General features: G+C 32.2%; 1 pseudogene; it reads left to right on the forward strand.

Moving 5' to 3' along the window:
* The first annotated feature begins 9,729 nt into the window (after window positions 1-9,729).
* LOC118031241 (small nucleolar RNA R71) lies at window positions 9,730-9,840 on the forward strand (annotated as a pseudogene).
* Window positions 9,841-13,128: the final 3,288 nt, after the last annotated feature.

The raw sequence follows: 13,128 nt of genomic DNA on the forward strand, positions 1-13,128 counted from the left end.
TAAATGGATGACAGGGATGAACAAATGATTAGCTTTAGCTAATAGCATCCTAAGTGGATGACCGAGGTGAATAAATGATTAGCTTCGATTAATTGCAACATAAGAGGATGACTAGGATGAATAAGCTTCATCCTAAATGGATGACCAAGATGAACAAATGATTAGCTTTGGCTAATAGCATCCTCAAAGGATGACCAGGATGAATAAATGATATAAATGATTAGCTTCGGCTAATAGCATCCTAAGTGGATGATCGAGGTGAATAAATGATTAACTTTGGTTAATTACATCCTAAGGGGATGACTGGGATGAATAAATGATTAGCTTTGGCTAATGGCATCTTAAATGGATAGCCAGATTTGGGAGTTATGAGTTAGTTTCTAGAATTGATGCGTTCATGTGTACTATGTTTTGTATATACCAAGTATGAACAGACGAGTTAATCGCTCAATTAGTTGTCTGACCCTTTTTGTAAAGACTTGTAATGAAAAATTGAAATGGAACATGGATGTGTATGTGTATGTGCAAACATGTAGATGTGATATGTATGAATATACATATGTGGTACTTTTCTTACAAGGATGTTATGTTGTGAAATTACATTAGGTCAGGAAAAATGAAAGTACTAGTTATGTAACTTCGTTCGATACTCTTGAATGAACTCATGATGATAACGAGACTAGAACAAAAATGTGAATTTATAAGTATGTTAATACGATGTAATGTAAATCTATGAGTATGAAAATATAGTATTATGAGCATGTGTATTGAGAATTCATTTTATGGGAATGTTGATTTTTTTTATCCTGTGTGCATTATGCCTTGTTAATGAATGAAATGTAATTATAAATATGCAGAATGATACGATGAAAAACATATCATTAGGTTACGGAATGTTTTTCACCATATCATTCTGCACACACACACACACACACACACACACACACACACACACACATATATATATATATATATATATATATATATAATATATATATATATTCCAATGATTTTGGCTTTGAAAAAGCCAGGTCATTACATGAAAATTTACCTAGAGTTTCCTTGAATATTTTTCTATGTTGGGATACATGTTTAGCTCAATCGGAGTTCGAGAAGGCCTTATTATATAGATCAGAACAGGTTATATGAATTTTGTTATTACTTTATTTTGACTTGTGGACTTCCTATTTGGTAAGGATCATTTTTCTACAAGGATGTTGTGGCTTGTTTTGAGAATTTCCTAATTCTACAAGGATCTTTAATCGACTGAAATATAATTTCTAAGTGTAGTAAAGATTCATTAATGTTCCAAAATCCTTTTCTTACAGAGATTCCTTATTTATCATAATTACACAAGGAAAGAAGGGTTGGTGATATTTAATGACAGATTGATTTCTAGGATAATATGGCAGCATTGTAGGCTATAAATAAGACTTATATCAGATTTGTATTGTTTTCTTTTCTTTTTCTCTTCCCATAACAACATAGGGAATTAACTTATGAGTTTTATTTTTACTATCTCATTTATAGCCTAAGGCTTGTTTAGGCTTAATTAATACTTTATTTTAAGCTAGGATCCAAGGCTTAATCAGATTAGGGTTTGGACTTATTAGTATAGGTTTTGAGTCGGTTTTATAAGTGTGTTAATTATGCCCATAATGATAGATTCATTATGGTTAATTTTTTCAAAAATACTTAAACTCTTGTAAGCCTAAGTTTTAGAAAACTTTTTTGATCAATAATACTTCTGAACTTTTTAAGTTTAACATGTGAGAAAGATTATTGCATTTTTTGGTTCTTGAACAAACTAAATTTAACTTATCAAAGATTAACTGACTTCGTGATGTCATTCAACTTTATTCCAATAGTGATGGTGCCTTATGAAAAGTTTTCCATGTGTCACACTCCTATCAGATCTCTTTTGACTTTCAAGGATCATATCTCAATCTTCATGGTGGGTTGTATGACTATGTGATGATGAGGTTCACGTCAGTTGATATCAGAGCTAGGCTCCAAAAACATGTCATATCTTTCTAAATTTTTTGTTTTCCTAGTGTTCTTTAAGTTTTCAGTGTTTGTGTCAATCTTCCTCTTCTTTGTGTCAGCAATATCTTAGTATAAACAACTAAGTTTGGCTTAATGGCCTTATCTAAAATGATATACATTTCTTTTTTTCTATTTTCTTCCTCCCAAATGTTCCCAAATCTATTATTTTAAACATCTCATGATCATTCCATCACAACCTATAAACACCTAAAATAAAGAGGGGTAAAGCCAGAAATGACTCCATCATCATTGTTGATTTAAAAATAAGTAGTGACACAATTTTCATTGTGGATTTTTGAATCAACAGCGACACAAATTTCGTTGTCGATTTCTGAATCGACAACATAGTTTCATTGTTAATTTTTTAATCGACAGTGACATAATTTTCATTGATGATTTCTGAGTCAACATGGGCTGAGTGAGTTGATGAATCTATGCGTCAGTTGTGGAAGCAGTTTCATTGATGATTTTTTAGTCAACAACGACTCAGTTTTCTTGATGATTTCTGAGTCAACGGTACAAACCCGAAAAATCTTGTCTTTGGCTGAACCATACTAGGAAGAATATTAATATTACATTTCAAGTTTTAGGATATAAGTCTATTAATTTACAAATAATTACATGGCTGAAGGCAAAAGGTAACTAAATTAAGATAACTCTTGATGCGATTGACACGACCAAAAGATTGATGTCTTCTTCTAAGTGCAGGAGTGTCGAAGTAATAAATAACCCGGCAAAACCGGGGTCGAAACCACAAAGAGGTTAATTGTACAAATTATAAATAACAATAATATAATAACAACAACAACAATAATAACGACAATAATAATAATAATTGTAATGTATAGTAGTAGTAGTAGTAGTAGTAGTAGTAGTAGTAGTAGTAGTAGTAGTAGTAGTAGTAGTACTAATAATAATAATAATAATAATAATAATAATAATAATACTCAGTATGTGGCGTTGTTATACTTGAGAATGATCTAAAATATCGGATCACAGGTTTCCAGCCTATATACTGAGTTTATGAAAAAGATCAAAGAGATATATTATATAATATAAACAAAATGTAAATAATAAAAATAATAATAGTAATAATATTAATAGTAATAGTAATAATAATAGTAATAATAATAATAATAAAAGAAGAAAAAGATGAAGAAATTAATGAGAACTTTGGGATGAAAGATTAATGTAAGGATTAAACAATGATAAAAACAAATGTCAAGGTTAGAGGATCCACTAATAGCATTTCAAACAAGTATAGTATAAACTCTTATTACTCAATTTGGAAACCACACATGAAGGAGGTTCCAATCGGATGATTTGTCATTAATAGCTCATTATAAATTATTAACATGATCATATTAATTATCTTATTTACATAACACCAAACTTTTAAATATTGTCATGAATTCATGATGTTAACTGATGTTAACAACAAATCAAGTTCCTTTCTAGCCTAGGTGTAGGTAATACCATACGGTTAGGTTATGAGAGTGCCAAACATTTGTTGTACCAAGTGTTATACAACACAAATCTAGATTAACCATTTAACAAGCAAGGTATTAAGAATTAGTAAGATAAAAAGATAAGACATGTTAATATTAAACATTAAGGTCCATGTTGAGTTTACACTATACTTATACTTACACCATTAGTGTAATCTTTTCACCTTGACATAATAAACTTAGCTAAACATAATGAAGAAGAGAAACATAAATAAACAAAACAAGAACATAAATAAGATACAAGTTAACTAAGGAAAGGAAAAGGAAATTGTAAAAGCATAAACAAGATATTAATGAAAGCAAAACTTAAGAATTACACAAAATATAAAGAGAGAAATAAAGAGCATGAACTTGATCTAAACAACCAAGCTCCCTAATGCATGGCAAACCTCCTTTTATAGGCCAAACTTCGGAATTATTGATTTGATGACTAATTGTTGAGTGGGTGGCCAACTTTTGACTTGGTGAAAATCCTTTTCTTGTTGTCTGAATAAAAAAAAAATGCTACCATCTGAACTGGGTCCACTGGAAAACATGAAAGTTGTAGGAAATTGACTCAGCTTTCCAGGAAAAAAAATGGAGGTAATTTGGACTTCTAGAACTCCAGATATGGGCCAAACACTGAACAGTGTTTGGGCTACAAGACAGATTCGGACTTCTCCGTTGTTGCTATAATTTGGACTTGAAAACGGCCTTCTTAGATCTTGATGAAAACATGAAAGTTGTAGGCCAATGTCTTACTGAATCTCTGTAAAACTTTGAGGTCATTTGAACATCTAGAACTCGAGATATGACCCAATTACAGAACAGTATTCGAGTTTGGACTGCACCAACATCTCTTTTCTAAGTTTCACCCTCTCTTTATCTTCACAAATTTCAGTAGTTGAATTCATCAATCAATCCTTTGATTTATGTGATAGGCCTGCATTTAAGATGAACATTTACCATATATTAGGGCATTTTATAGTATTAGACTTGTTATTATAAAACATGCTTTAGTTAAGGAGTTATTGATACTTTAAGTGCAAAATAATGATATAAAACCTTGATAAATATGCACTTTTAAGTACTAATCACACCCCCCAACCAGCTTATTACTAGTCCCTAGTAATCAAAGCGTTAAAATAGAAAAATAATTTGCAAATTCCATAAAGCAAGACATTCATCATTCAACTTACTTTAATTTATCCAGATAAACAAACTCTCATTAAATTCATATATCTGCTCAATACCTCTTAAACAAGATATTACTAAACCTTTCTTTTGTGCTCAAAATATCAACATATAGTTATGGGGCTTTACTTGGAAGAAAAACAAATTTTATTTTGTTCTAATGTTTAAGGCTAACTACATTAGGTTGGGATATTATTTTTTTTCTTTTTATTTATTTATTTATTTATATACACATACAACTTGAAACATAATGTATCTTTAACCCATATAACGAGTTTTAGGCTAATGACTCCTAGACTTGTTGGTCTTAGGGCATTAGGTGTTGAGACACCCCTACGAGCTTAGCAACTCGGGTTGCAGATACTGATACGTAGATAGTGCAATGTTTGATTCCCTTAAGCTTTTCTCCTCAACCCATATAATAAGCGTTGGGCCAATAGCTTCCAAGTCAGTTGACTTTAGGGTATTAAGTGTTAAAACACCCCTTCAGGCTTAATTGCTTAGGTTAGGGAGGCTACGAAACCAAACTTATCTACCTTTTTATTATCATTGTTTTTTTTTTGTTTTTTTTTTGTAAATTATATAGCTCTTAGTTGTTACCTTTAACAAAAGAACATAAATAATATAATAATCCAATGTGCAACCCACAATCAACAGTTTTGCAAATAGTTTATCAAATAGAAAACACAATTTTATTTTTTTATATAAATATCAACTACTACCCTTTCCCCCCAACCAAAATGAGACATTGTCCTCAATGTCTTAAGGTAGAAAGATAGAGTACAGAAGACATCACTTGAAATAGCGAACACTGACAAACCTAAAACACACTTAAACAAATATAAGAAACAACAAAACACAATAATAAAACCAAAAGACACAGTTTTTTACAAACAAATGCTCAAATTCAATCTAAGCTTTTTATGGCTTTCCTTAGTTGACCAATTTATGCGACTCATAGAGGGATTAATTACAGGGATGAAATATTGTAATTGGTCAATCAATTGTTCAGCAGTAGCAGTAGAGATTATGATTTGTCGTGCTGAATGTTAGAAATTCTTGTTCCACACCATGTTCAAAAAAAGACAACAACTTATCATAAAAACCATTAACATTTAACAAACCTATGGGTTTATGGTGAATGTGCAGTTGGGCCCAAGAGAAAATATGAAAGATCTCTTCTAATGTGCCCAGACCACCTGGTAAGGCAATGAAGGCATCAGCATGGTTAAACATTGCATTCAGTCGATTAGACATTGTGGGGACCTGTAATTCCTCTCCAATTATTTTTCCAATAATGCCCCCTTGTGCTAAAGCTTTGGGGACAACCCCCAAAACTTGACTACCTCCTAAAAATGCAGCTATTGGCACTCCCCCCATTAACCCAAAGATGCCTCCTCCATACACTAAATGAATCTTTCGCTTAGCTAGTACCTGACCAAGATGATTTGCTGATTCTAAAAACTCTTTTTCTTTCCCAGGACTGGATCCACTGAAAACACAAATATTGTTTATGTGATTACTTGAGGAACCTGTCATTTCTACACACGTCTGTATTTTATGAATGTATGGGTTGAGTAGAAATGAAGGGAAGGAAGAGAAGAATTTATAGATGAGAAATTAAAAATGCAATCATACAACCTATATGTAGGCCATCTATTGTCTCACACTCTCTCTCTTTATTTATTTATTTTGACAAAGCATGTATGTACAAGTAGTTGTGATTATGGCTTACGTCTTCCCTTGGTTTTACATCCAAGAACAGCTTAAACGCCCTCTATGGGTCGGGGATAGGTTTCCCATCCAGTTTTCTTAAAAACTGGTAAATAGGGTCTTTTTTAGGCAGATTCCCAAGACTAAGTCGAGCATGTTCTTTATGGAATTGTGGCCCTAAATCATAAATTGCACGATGCACATCTCCACTAGGGTGCGTCTCAAGAGTCAATAGAAGATTATCTAAAGACCCCTTACTCAAGCTATCTTTAATGAATTGTATTTTATCTTCACGGTTTACAGATACCATTCCTAAAGAACGACATGTCGCATTACAAGTCCATCTAGCACATCTGTGATAGACTTTCAGTCATTTTGCATGACGTTTATTCGCAAAAGTGCTTTTACCTGTTTCAGGCATGTATGAAATGAAAGAATTGGAGGACTCACCTGATAATCAGACCTTTGCTTCAATTAGCCAACGAATATCTTCAGGAATTCCTAGGTTCATTAACAGCCTCAATCTTTCACATTTAGCACAGTAAATTTTTGTAATCGCATTTTGAGGCAGAGCGGGAAAATACTTTTTCAATTTTTCAAGAGTGGTGTCCATTTTCAAATAAGAATTGGATTAGAGATTCAAAGAAAGAAGAAAGAGTAGAGAATTGCATAATTATATACACAGATATCAGTTGTCATGGGAAACTAAAAGAACCGACTTAAGAGTCACGGAGTACCGTTATCCGCCATTAGACTGGAGTGAGAGAAACTAGCAAAACAAAAGTCACACCAAAAAGGAACACAAAAAAAATGTGAGAAAAACAAAATAATCAACCTTTATCTAAAAGATCATTCAAACCAATGGATTCATTTTCACCAGGAAACTCATCAAAGTAAGCTTTCAAACGATGTCCATTTACCTTCAAAACATTGTCATTCTTTGAATTCTCAATATCAAGGGCCCCATAAGGATACACATGTTTCAAAATAAATGGACAGCTCCATCTTGATCTTATTTTTTGAGGAAATAAATGGAGTTGAGAATTATAAAGCCAAATGTTTTGACTAGTATCAACTTCTTGACAATTTTCACAAGTTTTGCAGAATGCATGGGTGTCCTTGAACATGGTGGGCCAATAAAATCCTTTTTGTAAGATTTTTGCAGTTGTCTTTCTTGATGAGAATTGACTTCCACATGCTTCAGAATGACAAAGTTTAATGACACTACTTACCTCATTGTCAAGAATGCATCTTTGAAATTTTTTATCAGGACAATATTTGAATATGTTAGGGTCATCCCAAAAAAAGTTCTTCACTTCGTTCAAAAACTTTCATTTGTCTTCAGTACTCCAATGAGCTGGCAAATCTCCTAAAGTAAGAAAGTTGATATTTTTAGTAAACCAAGGCATTGAACTAAGAGAAAGTAAGGATTCGTCAGGAGAGTAATCATCGATTGGTGGGATGTCAGATGTCAAATCTGTTGTCACTCTTGATAAAAGATCGGCATCAACATTTTTGGTGCCTTTTTCATCCGTGATTTCTTCCTCAGAATAAATCATTTACAAATCTTCAGAGTCATCCAACTCAATTTTACTCAGTAGATTCAAGTTGATCATGAACTAATTCTTCAATATGATCTACTTCTTGTAAATCATTATCATCTCCAAGTTATTTGCAAATGTTAAAAATATTCATCTCCAATGTCATGTTTCCAAAAGATAACTTCATGAGTCCATTCCTACAATTAATCAATACATTAGAAGTTGCAAGAAACAGACATCCTAAAATAACAAGAAATGAATTACATGCTTCAACAGGTTGCGTGTTCAAGACAATAAAATCCACAAGATAAATGAATTTATCGACTTGTACTAACACATCCTCAACTATTCCTTTAGGCACTTTTACAGATCTATCAGCAAGTAAAAGAGTTATAGAAGTTGGTTTTAACTCACTTATATTGAGACTCTAAAAAACTGAATATGGAAGTAAATTCACACTAGCTCCAAGATCAAGTAAGGCTCTTTCAATTTTATGTTCTCCAATAAAGCAAGAAATGGTAGGACAACCAGGGTCTTTATATTTCAAAGCATTATTTTTCTGAAGAATAACACTTGTTCAGCTAAAAAGGCTTTATTTTCACATTCAGTTTTCTCTTCACAGTGCATAGATCTTTCAAAAATTTATCATAGGAAGGTACCTATTTAATAGCATCCAATAAAGGTATATTGATCCTTACCTGTTTGAAAGTTTCAAGGATTTCAGAATTGTGATTGACTTTCCTTTGTTTGGTCATGACATAAGGAAATGGAAGTGCTGGCGGAGAATTGGTATTTTCTTTACAATGTTCAATTCAACCTCTTCCTTACCCTCAGAGATTGACTCATCATCTTTCTCACAAGGTTCAAGAGTGGGTTTTTCAATAACCTTACCACTACGAAGAGTGATGACTGATTTGACTTGATCCATATGTTGACTTCTAGAACTACTTGCATTTGCATTGTATTGCCCTTTTGGATTTTGCTGTGGTTGAGATGGAAACTTACCTTTCTCTTGGAAACTGAGAGCAGATGTTAACTTTGCAAGAGTATCTTTAAAATCTGTCATGCCTTGAGCAAGTTGAGTGTTGATTGTCTCTTGCTTTTCAATGAATGCATGCAATGTTTCCTTAAGATTTCTTCTAGGAGGTGGAGCATAAGGAGGTGCATATCCATGAGAATTTTGGAAATTATAGTGTGCTTGAAACAATGGCTGTGAAGTTTGTGGATTGTTGTTATCACTTTTCCAACTAAAGTTCGAGTGATTTCTCCAACCAGGGTTGTATGTTTGTGAGTATGGGTTATGATTGGGCTTTTGGAAACTATTTAAAGCATGAGCTTGTTCATGGAGGCATTCCTTGAAAGAAGGCAAAGTTGTACAATCATTGGTTGCATGTTTATTTGTTTCACAGATTTGACACCTAATGTCTTGAACAGATTTTAATTGACCATTCTTTTTCAATTCTAGTGCCTCGACTTTTCTAGCTAAAGATGCAAACTTGGCTTGGACGTCATGATCTTCCCTAAGGTTATACATACCTCCACTAGATGTATGAGATTGGGTTTTACTTGGTGCCTCATAAGTACCCGTAGTGTCCCAATTTTGTGCATTTTCAGCTAGCAAGTCTAGGTACTCCATTGCTTCATTAGGGTTTTTATCTTCGAAAGTTCCATTGCACATCAATTCAACCATTTACCTATCCTTAGGTGTTAACCCTTCATAAAATTGTGAAACCAATCTCTATGTTTCAAAACCATGATGAGGGCAAGTATTAAACAAGTCTCAATACCTATCCCAACATTGGTAAAATGTTTCACCTGGTTTTTGAGTGAAAGTGGTGATTTGTCTTTTGAAAGAGTTTGTTCTGTGAGATGGAAAAAACTTCTTTAAAAATTGTTGTTGCATTTCATCCCAAGCACGACTAGATCCTGACCTAAGATTTTGTAGCCATGTTTTAGCTTTATCTTTTAATGAAAAAGGAAAAAGCTTTAATCTAATGCTATTCATGCTACAATTTAAGTCATTATAGGTGTTACAAACTTCTTCAAATTCTCTCAAATGCAAGTATAGATTTTCTAGATCTAAGCCATGAAAAGAAGGTAAAAGTTGAATAATGCCTGGTTTATAATTAAAATGGGATGCATCAAGAGGGAAAACTATGCATGAGGGTGCACTTGTTTTTATGGGATTCATGTGGTCTCTAAGTGTCCTAATATGATTATTCTCATTATGAAATGACTGGTTATCTTCTTCGGCTATATTTTCTAAAAATGATGAGGATACCCTACAAAATCTACCACTTAATGTACATGACCAACCACTTATGCACGTGTAGAAAGAGAATAAAAAGAAGAAGAAAACAAAAGAAAAAGAAAAGAAACAAAGTTAGATACAAGAAAAGTGAAAAGAGAAAACAAAATAAATACTATAATTTGTACAAGAATTTACCTCCTCGGCAATGGCACCAAAAACTTGACACGACCAAAAGATTGATGTCTTCTCCCAAGTGCAGGAATGTCGAAGTAATAAATAACCCGGCAAGATCGGGGTCGAACCATAGAAAGGTTAATTGTATAAATTATAAATAACAAGACGACGACAACAACAACAACAATAATAATAATAATACTTAGTATGTGCGTTGTTATACTGAGAATGATCTAAAAAGATCGGGTCACAGGTTTCCAGCCTATATACTGAGTTTATGAAAAGATCAAAGATATATATTATATAATATAAACAGAATGTAAATAATAATAATAATAATAATAATAATAATAATAATAATAATAATAATAATAATACTAGTAGTAGTAGTAGTAGTAGTACTACTAATAATAATAATAAAAAGAAGAGAAGGAAGAAATTAATGAGAACTTTGAGATGGAAGATTAATGTAAGGATTAAACAATGATAAAAACAAATGTCAAGGTTAGAGGATCCACTAATGGTATTTCAAACAAGTATAGTATAAACTCTTATTATTCAATTGGAAACCACACACAAAGGAGGTTCTAATCGGATGATTTCTCATTAATAGCTCATTATAAATTATTAACATGATCATATTAATTATCTTATTTACATAACACCAAACTTTTAAATATTATCAGGAATTCATGATATTAACTTATGTTAATAACAAATCAAGTTCCTTTCATAGCCTAGGTGTAGGTAATACCATACGGTTGGGCTATGAGAGTGCCAAATATTTGTTGTACCAAGTGTTATACAACACAAATCTAAATTAACCATTTAACAAGCAAGGTATTAAGAATTAACAAGATAAAAAGATAAGACATGTTAATATTAAATTAAGGTCCATGTTGAGTTTACACTATACTTGTTTTTACAACATTAGTGTAACCATTTCACCTTGACATAATAAATTTAGCTAAACATAATGAAGAAGAGAAACATAAATAAACAAAACAAGAACATAAATAAGATACAAGTTAACTAAGGAAAAGGAAAGAAAGGAAAAGCATAAACAAGATATTAATGAAAGCCAAAACTTAAAAATTACAAAAAAAAAATATAAAGAGAGGAAATAAAAGAGCATGAACTTAGATCTGAACAACCAAAGCTCCCTAATGCATGGCAAATGCCTCCTTTTATAGGCCAAAATTCAAAATTATTGATTTGATGACTAATTGTTGAGTGGGTGGCCAACTTTTGACTTGTTGAAAATCCTTCTCTTCTTGTCTGAATAAAACAAAAATGCTACCATCCGAACTGGGTCCACTGGAAAACATCAAAGTTGTAGGAAATTGACTCAACTTTCCAGAAAAAAAAAATGGAGGTCATTTGGACTTCTAGAACTCCAGATATAGGCCAAACACTGAACAATGTTTGGGCTGTAGAACAGATTCGGACTTCTCCATTATTGCTATAATTTGGACTTGAAAAAGGTATTCTTAGATCTTGATGAAAACATGAAAGTTGTAGGCCTATGTCTTACTGAATCTGTGTAAAAATTTGAGGTCATTTGGACATCCAGAACTCGAGATATGACCCAATTATCCGAACAAATATTCCAGTTTGAACTGCCACCAACATCTCTTTTCTAAGTTTCACCCTCTCTTTATCTTCACAAATTTCAGTAGTTGAATTCATCAATCAATCCTTTGATTTATGTGATAGGCCTGCATTTAAGATAAAATATTTACCATTATATTAGGGCATTTTTATAGTATTAAACTTGTTATTATAAAACATGCTTTAGTTAAGGAGTTATTGATACATTTTAAGTACAAAAATAATGATATAAAACCTTGATAAAATATACACTTTTAGGTACTAATCAGCGACCCTGATGGACCTGAAAATAGAAATTAACATGTTCATATAAATATAAAAAGGTAACAAACAATAACAATGACAAGTAATAATTTCCATTAATTTCATTAGATACATAAAATTAGGCATACACGTCTTTTACAACATACATTTTCCATTTATTACTAATATCCTATCCCATTTGCCAAGAATAATTTTCATCTTGGAAATCTTAACACAATTCAATTTTAAAGGACAAAGAGAGGGTCAAACTTAGAAAAGAGATGTTGGGTGCAGTTCAAACTAGAAAACACTGTCAATAATTGGGTCATATTTGGAGCTGTAGATCTCAAATTTAGGTCTGCTTTATATGGATGGAAATGCAAGACATAGGCCTACAACTTTCATGGGAGTCCAAAATTTAAAAAGGCTGCTTTCAAGTCCAAATTATAGCAACAACGGAGAAGTTTGAATTTGTCTTACAACTCAGACACTGTTCGTGTTTAGCCCATATCTCGAGTTCTAAAAGTTCAAATGACCTCAATTTTTTTTCCTGAAAAAGATAAGACAAATTTCCTAGAAACTTTCGTGAGTACAGTGTTCCACTTATAGATGTTTAAGCAATACAGTGTTCAAATAAGAAATAAGGATTTTTCACACAATCAAGAGCTTGGCCACCCACTCAACAATTAGTTCATCAAATCAATAGATTCCAAATTTTTGGTTCTGATAAAATGAGGCTTTGCCATGCATTAGTCTTGGTGTTCAGATCAAGAACTTTCTTGCTTCTTTCTCTTTATATTTTTTTTTTGTAATTCTTAAGTTTTGCTTTCATTAATATCTTGGTTATGCTTTTCATTCCTTTCCTTAA

This window comes from Populus alba, chromosome 14 (assembly GCF_005239225.2).
Source record: "Populus alba chromosome 14, ASM523922v2, whole genome shotgun sequence".
NCBI lineage: Eukaryota > Viridiplantae > Streptophyta > Magnoliopsida > Malpighiales > Salicaceae > Populus > Populus alba.